The 13,372-nt window shown below is 40.4% G+C and overlaps 1 protein-coding gene across 1 annotated transcript in view; it reads right to left on the minus strand.

Annotated features, from left to right (window-relative positions):
* FBXW4 (F-box and WD repeat domain containing 4) overlaps positions 1 to 13,372 on the minus strand; it is a 334,157-nt gene that overhangs the window by 124,679 nt on the left and 196,106 nt on the right. The gene's annotated exons all lie outside the window — the stretch shown is intronic.

The raw sequence follows: 13,372 nt of genomic DNA on the forward strand, positions 1-13,372 counted from the left end.
TAGTGAATGTGGTTAAAATTCACTCTACAAAGAATACCCAATCACATGCAAGCCTCATTTACTAAGTTAAGGGAAAATTCCAAAGTAAGCAGCCTATTTGATTTTAATAAATCAACCCTGATGTGTTAATAAGTTGCTATGAAATACCAGGAAATACCAGTAAAAAATGAGTACTACCTATACAGGAAAAATAATTTTTCTTGCCTCTGAGATGTAAATCTGGGGCTTGAGCTTAGGATTACTAGGGGGAGCATCACACTTACTGCCTTGGGCAGCATGGATAGGCTTACTACGCTCTGCTTGCTATTCCAGAATTGTTTCCTATGTCAGATGTGGAGGGGTCCAGATCTCGCCTGTAGTGTTGTTTTTATAATTGTATCCCTTCTCAGGTAGGAAGGTATCACCTCACTTTGCTACATGGGTATTGATCCACAATTTACTTTGTTTTAATTCTTGAGAAAAGGCCTGAACAATTTGTATGATAACTTAAAGCTGAACTTTGGGCAGTCATACAAAAACACAAATGACTGCAATTATTTTTATATGCAACTAGTATGAATAGCCAAATTTGACTTGCTTTTGGGCTCTTGTAATAGCTGGTACATCATCGCTCAATTTGGGAGTAGGAGGGAAAACACTAGTAGCCAATTAGGTATGCTATATGGACATGTGCTGAGATAGAACATGGTGGCTGGAGAAGAGGGCAGAGAGAGAGCGAGAGAGAGAGAGAGAGAGAGAGAGACAGATGACCTTATTAGTCTGTTCTGCTCCTTCACTATCCAGTCGCAGGCTGGGGGCAGGAAGATGACCTAGCTTTATTGCTTATTGGTAGCAAAGGAAAGCCAGGCTGTTCAGACTGCCAGGGTAAGAGCAATCTCAGGACCAGATAGACAGAAATATAAATCCTTTGGAAGATAAAAAAGCTCCCATTTATGTATCTCAGCTGTGGATCCAGATGTTTATCGGGAATTCAACTTTAAAGTGGCACTCACCCTAAGGAAAGTGCTGCTGATGCTCCCCCTCTTCCCCTCCACTAACATTTTTGGAACTTTTTTTGGAGGAGGGAGTGGGTACCTATTTCTAGAAGGTACCCACTCCCACTCCTTCCTGCTGGAATTGGCTGAGCAATGCCACTAGAAGTTTCTACCCCCACCCCTGCCCGCATCTTCCTGGGACATGTCACAGGTCCCAGGAGGCTGGAATTCATTCACAGGGTGCAGCGCGGCTCTCGCATGAGTAGTGGGGAGCCGGCTATGAAGCTTCAAGGAGTCACAGATGGCTTTCTACAGTTAAAACATTTGTAAAGTCAACATTTTTTTTATTAAAAAAAACCAAACATGTTATACTTGTTTGCCCCCGAGCCTCCTCTTCTCAGGTCCCCTGCCAGCGCTCCTGGCTCCTCCTCTTCTCGGTGTGCCAGCATAGGAAGCCACTTCCTATTTTGACACACCTTGGAGCTTGATCCCAAGCTGCACCGTCTGCATATATAGACACAGACAGTGAGGCTCAGCCCCACCGCCCGCTCCCTTGTCACAATATATGACTCACAGCAGCAGGAGCCAATAGCTCTTAGCAAAGCCTGTGAGAGCAAGGAGAAGAAGAGAGAGCTGCTGCAAACGGGCACAGAGCTGGATTGGGATTGGGCTCAGGTAAGTCTACTGGGGGTAAGATACATACTGAAACATTTTTTACCTTAATGCAGGGAATGCAGGAAAATGTTTAGGCTTCACGACCACTTTAATGTGGCGGCCCACGGGGACCCAAAGACCGGTGAAGAACCGGTTCAGCTGAGGACAGTGCTGGAACCCTGGACAGATAAGTGTCCCTTTATTAAAAGTCAGCAGCTACAGTATTTGTAGCTTCTGACTTATAATTAAAAAAATAAACGACTGAAGAACCTCTTTAAAGGGGTTGTAAATCCTCAAGGTTTTTCACCTTAATGCATTCTATGCATTAAGGTGAAAACCTTTTGTAGTGCAGCAGCCCACCCAGAGCCCCCCTTTTACTTACCTGTACCCGATCCTACCATTGACAAGAATGAGCAGAGCAGCTACAGGCTGTCTCGGGTCTTCATTGGCTGGATTGGCTCCCGCTGCTGTCAATTAAAGCCAGTCACATGAGAACCGGGGGCAGGGGCAGAGTCCTGCTGTCTGTGTCAATGGACGCAGCAGCAGGACTCAGGAGCGCGCCCGCACGAGTGCCCCTGGGGAATGAGGGTCTCAGTGGGGGCACTTGAGAAGAGGAGGCGCCAGGACCCCAGAAGAGGAGGATCAGGGGCCCCTCTGTGCAAAACCCTTGCACAGAGGAGGTAAGTATGACATGTTTGTTATTAAAAAAAAAAAAAAAACTAACCTTTACAACCCCGTTAAGTAATAATATATTTCAACAATGTTGTTTGGCAAACCTAACCACCTTTAATGTATTAGTAAAAATACATAGTTTTGTAAACATATCAAATAATAATACTGACTTTTTATAAAGCTCAATAAAACAAGAGATTATTCATAACAAATAATACACACCTAAATTGCATAACATTTCTGAAGTGAAATACAGCAAAAGTGCTAGAATTACAGCATTTGGATGCAATGGAAAAATAACACTTCTAAATGTTTTTGTTTTCACTCTGAGAGCAGTTCTTTCAGTAGCAATTGGCCTTCAAAAAACCTGAGAAAAGTATTTTGTCAATGAAGCATGCAAGTACAAAGTAATACATTATTTTTCCTTTTTTCTTTCCTATAATCCATTAATAACTTCCAAAGCCAATTACTGGAGTGAGTAACATACCAGCCTCACTCAAATCATTCTAGTGAGCAATTTGCTTCTTAAGATTCTTTAAAAAGTGTAAACAAAGGAAAGAAGAGCATTTTTTTCAGAGAAGGTATGCAGTAACACTCCTTGATTGTTGCCACGGGTCTAAATTAACATCAAGGTAAGTCAATAGTGAAGACAGAGGGGAGGAAACCACTTCTAATCCCTGCCACTCCAGCAAATCTGACCTCCCAGTAGGCCTGTGGTAGGGATTAATATCTCTACCCCACTGGACGTTCACCCCTAGCCCCCCCTTTCTTTGGCCTCTTCTGACTCGATTCAGACTGCTGTTAGTAGACTAAAACCAAATGATTTTCCCTCCCTATATTGTACTAAGACATTTTTCCAGGTGCATACTGAGATGCTAATTTAGTAAAGGCGTTCTGTCCCAGCAAGATACCTGTGGCTTTCCCACCACCTTGATCTTTTCCACTTCAGTGCTCCTCTTCTTTCATAGAACAAGCTTGAGTCTTTATTCTTCTTTAAAATTGGCCTTACATGAGTTTGTGTGGTACAGAATAAAAAAGCCAGGAAACCTCATTGCTTTTAATTCAAATAGATTTTTCAAGGAAACATTAAATGAGTTTAAATAAATGTTTTATAAATTGGATAAACTATTATAGTGTCAACATTTCAAAAGTGTAGACTGCAGCTATAGTAGAAAGCATATCTACAATAAAAGCACAAAGTAATTAAAAACCAACCTAAAGAGGTGGAGAAGCCTACTAATTGCGTTGTGAACATGGACTCTTTCCCTGCACCAGTGTTCAGTTAGCAAGGGGTAACTTTGTGTACCAAGACAAGAATGTTATGTGTATAGAGTTACTGAATCCTACATTTAAGGCAGTGTACATGGCCATCTTAAGTGTATGGAAACAATGGCCTGGTTTCCAAGCCCAATCCATATTCCAAACACAGCACTGATAATGGCCAAACAGCATATAGAGCTGTATCCAATTTGAAAAAAAAAATACACTATAATTTTAAGCTATATTTGCACCAGGAGCTCTGGATATACATTTGGCCGAAAAGGCGTAATGATTTGCATGGCTCTGCCCACTGTCCTGAGATTAATAATCCTCTTATTTTTGGGAGATGTGGGGTCACTTCAATCATACAGGCAATTATATTGATATGTGTGTGATCCCTATAAGTTCTGCACAAGGCAGATTCTGATCAGCCTATGTACACTGTGCAGGACAATCTTAGTAGGGTTCCAGGGCTAAAACTCAGCACAAAGAGCATATAGAAACACTGCCTTATTTGTCCTTAGAAGGTTAAAGTGGAGCATGGGAATGCTCTTGTAAAGATCCAAAAAGGAGCTAAAGATATGCATTACAAATAAAACACATGAAATATTCCCAATGCAATGAACTATGGTTCCAAATCTACACATTACTTTTGGAGGCAAATATGGCACAATAGTTAAACACTAAAGTTGCTTGATATATGTTTTGTTTGTGTGTTCTACAAAGTTTATATTGTGTTTTTTGTGTGTTTGGCTTTGTGAGGTTTTTACCAATAAAAGTATTGTTAACTGATGGTTTTCCACTGCAGTGTTTCCAACTCCTCCTCTCCCAAAAAGACCCTCTCACCTATACAACACCCAATTCCAAAAATGATGCTATTTTACATTGACAAACATTATTCTAAAATTTTTCGACAATTTTTAGATGCTGCCTTTTAAACATTGGTAAACCTCTGCCCATGTTTATTTCTGACACTCTCTGACTCTCTATGATGCTCTTTTTATACCCAATCATATTACTGACCTGTTGCCAATTAACCTAATTAGTTGCAAAATGTTCTTCCAGCTCTTCCTTGTAAGTACCACTTACTTTGCCAGCTTTTTGTTGCCCAGTCCCAACTTTTTTGAAACATGTTGCTGCCATCAATTTCAAATTTACCTTATTCTTTTCCTTAAAATTGTACTTCTTGTACTCTCAGTTTAAATATTTGATATGTTTTTTATTTTCTATTGGGAATAAAATATGGGTTTATGAGAAATGCAAATCATTGCATTCTGTTTTTATGTAGATTTTACATTGTTGCACATTTTTTGGAATGCGGGTTGTAGATATCATTGGAATTCCATTTTGTTTTCATGATCCTCTTCACACTGACACCTGTGTTCTTATGCAAATCTTATTCTATTTAAGTTTTTGTCTCGAGTAATTTAAACAGAGCTCATGAACTTGAGAGAAACTAGATAACAGGTATTGATTTCAGCACTTGGATTTTTTTTAATACACTGTTTCAGCAACAATGGCTAAAAATAACGTTCACGACCTTCAAGCAGGTGACAAAAGACAAATTGGATGAGAGGCAAAAGACAATAGACTAAAGCAGGTGAAGAATGACATGACCCCAAAGCCGCTAACCATATACGTTTGTGGTTTGTGTATCCTCTGATTCAGCAGTGACACGCTTTGGCAAGGAAGGCCACCATAGCTGTCAAGTCCTTCATCTTTGTGCCCATCAAGTGCTTTCAGCTCTTCCCGACCCGTACTGGCATTTTAATTACTGTTGGGTAAACTAATTTGTCCAAATGAAGGCAACTAATAGAATATGCAAGCTCTCTGACCTCTGACAGGCAGTGACACAAGATACAAAGGAGGCTAAGGAAAGCTTTTTATCCGAGCCTTATTACTCTCTATTACTACAATTAGTTATACTCCAATGCTTCTAATGGGGGGGTTGGAATTGCAATTAAATCAATTTTTGATGGGCTGAAAGTTGGTTAGAGAACTAACCAGCCTGTGAAACAGTGATATTATAGCAGCAAAGGTCACAGCCTTTGTCAGCACCTGAATTCGTCCATTTTGTTCATAACCTCTCAAGCTGCAAGAATGATTCATTAGAACGTTCTGCATTCCAACTGCGAGTGCTACAGTCTTGGTGACCTAATCAGCTGTCATTAGCACTGAAAAGGTACCATCCTGCATGCACTTGCTCCCAGTGCCGCGGTGTCAGGTCAGTGTGCCATCACACATACCAAGCAAAAGAGAAAAAGCACAACCATCACAAATTAAAAAAAAGGATAACAAGCTATTTGTAATCTTTAAAACGGATTAAAATATTGTAAAGTGAGGTAATGAAACAAGGTTCTGAATATCTGTAATGCCACAAATAACCGAATAATCTGGAATGTTAACCTTTAAAAAAACCAATCAAGACAATATATAGTGGTTGCCACATGCTTACTCAGGTTAGGCTGCCCAATCATATGCAAGGTGAAAGCTTTAAACAAGCTTTTCTCAACTAGGGTTTCTCCAAAGGTGGTTAGAAGGTCTTTGAGCCACAAACAATTTCTGAATTTCAGATAAGTAACTACTGACACCATTTGTCATTTTAGCTACTGTATCTGTATAGGGTGGCATTCTTCCCACCGATCTCCAATATAAAGAGCATTTTGCGCACTGACCATCAAAGCAAGGGAAATTCTTTCCTGAGTGAAAATGTATTGAGCATTATTCATTATTTTTCAACTATTTCATGCTGTCAGTAAACACATATTCCTGGCTTTTAAAAGAGCCAGTCTACCAAAACTAATATTTTATTTACAGGTGGAGCCTTTTAGGCTCAGTCTACCCTTGGATACATATTTATTTGATATTGCAGAGGTGCGATCACCCTGCTATGGTTTCCCCACTCTGTTCTTGTCCATCCTTGCACGTATAAGCACTTTCTGTTGCATTCTCCTTAAGTTTGGAATTCAGGTAGATCTCAACAACAGAGCCTCTGAGAGGTATAATAAACTGGCAAGCTGTGTAGCACTCATGAATGTAGAAAAATCAGACCTTTTTACATAAACTGCTTTAGTCCTGATGTTTCTTTTAGATGCAATGCCCCGGCTATGCATAACTGCCAGTAATAGGTCAGGGTAATTCCAGAGACAGGTTATTCTGCATAAGAATAAAAATGACAGATATTGCAAACCTGCAAGATGTGAAAAATAGGGCTAGGTCATAGTCTCACAACTAAGTGGTCTACCTATGAAAATGTGCTAAGAGAATTTTTTGATGCCCATAGCAAACAAGAAAACCTCCAAGTCATTTCTGCACTGCAGATTTGAAAATGAAACAGGGATGCTGACTGCTTGTTATGAGCAGCAAGGAATATTCTTGTTAGCATACATTTTATACATAAGCCCTGGAGTGAATAACCATGAGTAGGAGGAAAATAGGTACAACAGGAAAGAAAAGTACACACAGAAGAAGTTACATGAAGATTTTCTAAAATTAAACTTGGCTTTTATAGCGAACATGTAGATACAAACAAGACAGTCACCAGCATTGGGGTGATAACGCAAGCATCTTCTGTGTCCCTCAACTCTTTATTGGCCACAAGGCTGCCTCTATTCATCATACTTTGTGGCTAGTAGGAAGACTAGGAAGAACAAGGAAGTGTACAACTATCACTAAATTTCATAGAATTTTGACCTGTAGATGTGCCTACTTATGAAGCCAAGAAATTTCTCAATATTAAAAATTATATACAAAGAAAAATGGGGGTACCATCCAAAAAGTATGTAAAAACCATATACTACCACACACCAAGAACTACGGGACTTTATATGTACCCTTGTTGTTATTGGAGAAGTTCTTCCTCAAGGTTATATTTAAAGTCCTAAAGTTCCTTTTGGGTGGTATTATAATAAAAAATATACAAACAAGTCCTACAATACTGTACTTTTAACCAGAAATTCTCATAATGATCTACGATTTGAGAAAGACAAAAAGGGTTTGACCAATAGGGTGGCACTGAACAGCATCTGCCAGTGGTTAACATGAATAGATAATAAATGCGATTAGATAACCAGCACATAGCAAATACCAATCTGGAAGCTGCCATGACACTTGAGGATGTCTTATCTCTCTGACTTGGAAATCTTAAAAGCCTGTCTGTGTCAGTGAAATCCATTTATGAGCTGTGACAGTTGTTGATGCACACAAAAAAAAAATGGTCAAGATCATTGCTTAATTCCTATACTTGGTGTGTTCACAAGCTGGAATTTGAAGGATCTCAGAGTGTCAGGAAAAGTGCAGAGCTGCCTTCAAGAGTCCTGGAACGTGGTATAGACAGGTGACAATGATGCAGTATCTTTGCTGTGCTTGACTCAGGGAAATCAGATTGCATAGCTGTAGTTTTAAACCTTTCCCATAACCACATACATCCCTAGTGAGATTTAGTCCTGGAAGTGTCCTATTTTTTATAACTTTCAAAAAGATCCCCTTGTGCTTTTGCTTCATTTACCTTGATGTCACTTTCAGATTTCCGCTTGACAATTAAAACACGCCATTAGCAGTTTTCAACAGCATATTGTAAGTGTGAGCTTCACAAAAGCTTTCCAGAAGGTCCTTGTTTAGGCACTTCCTTTTATGGAATACTAATGCTTGGTCCCGGTCTCCCAATTTTTCTCTTGGTTGCCAACCTGTCAAACTGGTATCCAACGCAGACTAAAAGTGGCACAATCTTCTGTTGTCAGGTAGGAAACCTACCTTGAGAGAAGTCATGAAGCCATCCATGGAAACAAGAAGTGGCTGCAAAGAGGCTGCGGAAGATCAGCAGCACAAAAGGATAAAAAGGAATATTTAAAAAGTTGTTATGAGAGTGCAGTATAATGCATAATGTGTTGACAAACAGGCTGGCAGGGAGCAAGGAGAAAAAGTTAATAGCCGTAAGGACTTACACAGGGACAAAGACTCTCTTTCTAGCTCCATGTGACAGCACTTAGCAAAGCAACAGTACTGTCACTTGGGAGGAAGGAAAGTGAGTCACATACTCCTACAAGCTTGTAGCCCCTGGTAGCTAAAAGATTGGCAGAGGAGCATCGAGAAGGTGAGAACATGCAGGAGGGGAGCCAGGCATTAAAGCAGGGGTCCTCAAACTACGGCCTACGGGGCGAATCCGGCCCTCCAGCATTTTTTATCCGGCCCGCGGACTGCCCCTTTAACATCGCAGCACTCCCCCTGCCCTCTGCTACTTTTATCACACAGGACGGGAAACATGACAGGTCTGGACAAAGGACCTTTTGTGTTAAGAAGCAGGTGATTGGTTACTAGGCATAGGGGCGGTCCCAGGAATCAATCACTAGCCTTTCACTTGCAAAGTCCCGCCCTTTGTCCGGACCTACCATGCTTCATGTCTTGTGTGATACAGGTAACAGAGGGGAGTGGGAGTGCTGTGATATTATAGAAGGGGCGGCAGTGTAATATCGATGAGGGGAGTCTGTGATGGGGGGGCATCTGTGATAGGAGGCAGTCTGATATGGAGGGGGGGACTGTGATATGGGGGGCTCTGTGATGGCGGAGTCTGTTATGGGGGATCTGTGATGGGGGAGTCTGATATGGGGGGGATCTGTGATATGGGGGGATCTGTGATGGGGGAGTCTGATATGGGGGGATCTGTGATATGGGGGCTCTGTTATGGGGGATCTGTGATGGGAGAGTCTGATATGGGGGGATCTGTGATGGGGGAGTCTGATATGGGGGGATCTGTGATATGGGGGGATCTGTGATGGGGGAGTCTGATATGGGGGGATCTGTGTTATAGGAGGATCTGTGATATGGGAGGATCTTTGATGGGGGGCTCTGTTATATGGGGGAGTCTGTGATATGGGGGGAGTCTGTGATGGGGGGATCTGTGATATGGGGGGATCTGTGATGGGGGATCTGTGATCTGGGGGGATCTGTTATGGGGGATCTGTGATGGGGGATCTGTGATATGGGGGATCTGTGATATGGGGGATCTGTGATGGGGGATCTGTGATATGGGGGATCTGTGATGGCGGAGTCTGTTATGGGGAAAGTCTGTGATGGGTGTCTGTTATGGGGGTATCTGTGATGGGGGAAGTATGTGATATGGGGGAGTCTGTTATGGGGGGAATCTGTTATGTGGGGCTTTGTGATGGAGAGGAGTTTGTGTTGGGGGGCTTTGTGATGGGGGGATCTGTCATGGGGGGGCTTTGTTATGGGGTGATTCTGTGATGGGGAGGGGGGGATTGTTCTTTATTTTAAATATTGTACTGTTTTTTCCTGTTTTTTTTTTTGCACTACAAATAAGATGTGTGCATAGGAATTAGTTCATATTTTTTTTAAACTATAGTGCGGCCCCCCAACAGTCTGAGGGACCGTGAACTGGCCCCCTGTCTAAAAAGTTTGAGGACCCCTGCATTAAAGTAAACTTATTGCTTTGCCCTTGCATGGGCTATGCATAGCAGGTTTGCTTTAACATACACAAATTTCACAAGGTAGTGATAATATGCTAATGCCGCTTACACACGACCGGACTTTTCGACCGGACTGGTCCGACGGACTATCCAATGGACTTTCGGCGGACTTCCAACGGACTTTCCCAACGAACGGACTTGCCTACACACGATCACACCAAAGTCCAACGGATTCGTACGTGATGATGTACGAGCAGACTAAAATAAGGAAGTTGATAGCGTTGGTTTTCGTCCGTCGGACTAGCATACAGAAGAGCGCACTTTTCGATAGGAACTTGGTCCGGCGGAGTTCCGACGTAAAGATTTGAAACATGTTCCAAATCTAAAGTCCGTCAGCTTTTCGACCGAAAAAGTCCGCTGCAGGTCCGATGAAGCCCACACACGGTCGAATTGTCTGCAGGACTCGGTCCGTTAGGCCAGTTCGGTCAAAAAGTCTGGTCGTGTGTACGCGACATTACAGGACATTATATCTGGTAAGCAGTGACCTGTTCCATGCCACCCCTTCTTTATGGATTTGGTAAAAAAAAATAAAAATAAACTTGAATTCACCACAAAGGTTTAATTTAGTTAACTCAGCATGTTATAATGACGACATAAATTTGTAAATGTGTCATGCACATCTAGATCACCCACATTTTATTTATCTTTAAAAAAAAAGAATTAACATTTTCAAGCCAAGTTGAGAGGACATTACAATGATATATAATGTCTGGCACAAAAACCTGTTAAGAAGATGGATTCTCTGATTTCTACATAAGCTGCTAATTGCTAGTACATGGATTCTGTGTGGGGATTTGAAGGGATTAAGGTTGGTACAAAGATTTCGCTTGTCAAATCTCAATCTTCCTATATCTAAGAGTATGGAAAAGAAAAACAATTTTCACAACTGAAATTACTTCTAAAAGTTTTAAATACTTTGGAATAGAACACTTTCCTTTCTGCATGATTTATTATGAACATTAAGAACAGAAAAATATCTCTTTTAACGTGACAGTTTTGTTTTTTACTTTTGGTTCTTTATGTTTGTCAACAATTACCATTATCTAATCCTATGCCTGGGGATACAGGTTTCCTTTACTCTTCCAATTCTACTTAATTTTCTTCTGGACATTGAACATTGCTTTCACCTGGAGAAACATGTAATTACCTTTCCTATTCTAGGTACAAACCTGAAGATTTGCATGAGAGCTTTGTGCCAATGGGTGGGCTTTGTTTGCTCAAATACAATACAAACTCAAAATGTTTCCCAGCAGGAGAAAGAAAAAGAAGAGGGAGATTTGATGGAAAGTTGTAATTTTAAGACAATGCAATTAGTGGAGGCTCTTTCATAGGCAAGCTGTGCATGCCAACCATCCTTGGAAGCACATGGAACGCTGGACCTGGGCTCAGCAGGAAAAAAACAAATGAGGTAGTGACTCTGTTAATGAGGTAGTATGAGATGAAAGTGGAGGATGGCTGGACAAATAACTAACTAATGAAGAGTGTGTCATTACACACCAGGTGAGTGCCTACTTTTTCATAACCAAAAATAAATCTCCATTCATTGAGGACATTCCAAAATTTACTAAAGAAATCTCATGCTAAGAACATCTCTTTCTTGACGTGGTGACACACAATACAGACAGATCCTTTAAGGCTGGCTTTTTTTTCCCTCCCTTCTTCATCCAGTTTGGGTTGGGTTTCCTAAATTACAAAGAACTCCAATAAAGCCTTTGCTGCCTCTTTTCTTTGGAAAAACTACAAGTCTGCCTGTAATGCATCTTACAGCCAAAACATTGCTTTGACTTTATGCTAGGTGACTTGTCTGTCCCTTTTCACTACAAAAGGTAATACCTTCTGTGAATTATTCCACGTGTAACAAAATCCACCATTTATAGAATGTTACTCACACAACAGAAACAGATTTGTCCAAAATCTTTTCAAGGTAAAAGTCATTAATACTTCTCAAGAGTAAAAACCACATTCTTAAAAAAACAGGCAGTTAAGCCACTATTCCCAAAGACAGCTGTATTTTACTACTATACTATTTGATTTTGATTGAATATTACAATTATGGCATCATCAGACCAAGATCTAAATTTTTTTTTTACAAATAGCAGGCAATTATTTTGAAAACAATTTAGTTTGATTTAAACAAAGTTTTAATGCCAAAAAGTGACCAGAGTAAAAATCCTTTATATTGAGTTTAAACACCCACAATAGATATTTCTGTTTCAGGTTCAAACAGGTGGGGTGCATCCTCTATTGACTGATCAATCCAGGACAGCAACAGCAAAATATCCACGCTGTAACCACAGCGGATTCAGGACAAGTGTCACTCCTCTTCATGCATTCTTCAGTGTACATATAAAGAGGGACAGCCATGTAAAGGCTAGGACAGGTAGCTGGAGATTACAACTCGGGTACAATTACCTAGTTTTAGAATTTCCAGAATATATAAAACTCAGGAGATGGCAACTACTATTCACAAAGCTGAAATTTTAGCTACTTTTCAAATAAAATTGAGGTTTTCTTGTGGTAAAAGGGTTAGATCCACTGTCGTGTTTTTACTGCATTCCCATATTAATTTACCTTTATCCTTTGGTTGCTTCTTTCCTCTGGTTGTCATTGCCTACTTAAATGTTTCTTCATAGAAGTAAATGGAGAATGTAGTCCAGAAAAAGGAAACAACTCTTTACAGTTACACCCTGGGTATCTCTAGGACAAGGATAAATAAAAATATCCTTGTTGGGGACACAGAGTCTTTAACCCTTTCCACCTTTAGCCAAAACAAATACATTTGGACTGGCATTCCCTTGTTCACACCACGAAAAAACGCACTCCAGATCTGTTCTGGATGCGTTTCTGCATGCACGTTTTTAATGCGTTTTGGTGCTTTCCCGTTCATTTTTTTATGTGTTTCTGGATGTATTCCAGATGCTTTTTTTCTTTTTCATTGTACTGGGGTCCGGTGTATTTTTGATGTGTTTTACTGCGTTCCAGTACAGTCCAGTACAGGAAAAATGCAACATGTTCTACTTTTTTTTTTCTGGAACTGGAAAGCCCTGGAACTGACCGCACTGGTGTGAACTTTGCCATTGGAAACCATATAACCTACTTTCCATGCCTTTATGATGCAGAACAAAAAAATGCACTGGACTAAAGGGCAAATTCACACAAGGGTTTCTCAACCTCTTCCACTCGATCCAAAAAAATAAAAAAAAATTAATTTTACTTCCATGACATAATTGTCAGTATTATTAAGATATGTTATTATATTGATAATGTTATTTACCTTTAAAACTGCTATTATTATTTAGTAGTAAATTGCTATTCTCAGTTAATTAAAAA

Source organism: Aquarana catesbeiana, linkage group LG08 (assembly GCF_042186555.1).
Source record: "Aquarana catesbeiana isolate 2022-GZ linkage group LG08, ASM4218655v1, whole genome shotgun sequence".
In the NCBI taxonomy this organism is placed as follows: Eukaryota; Metazoa; Chordata; class Amphibia; order Anura; family Ranidae; genus Aquarana; species Aquarana catesbeiana.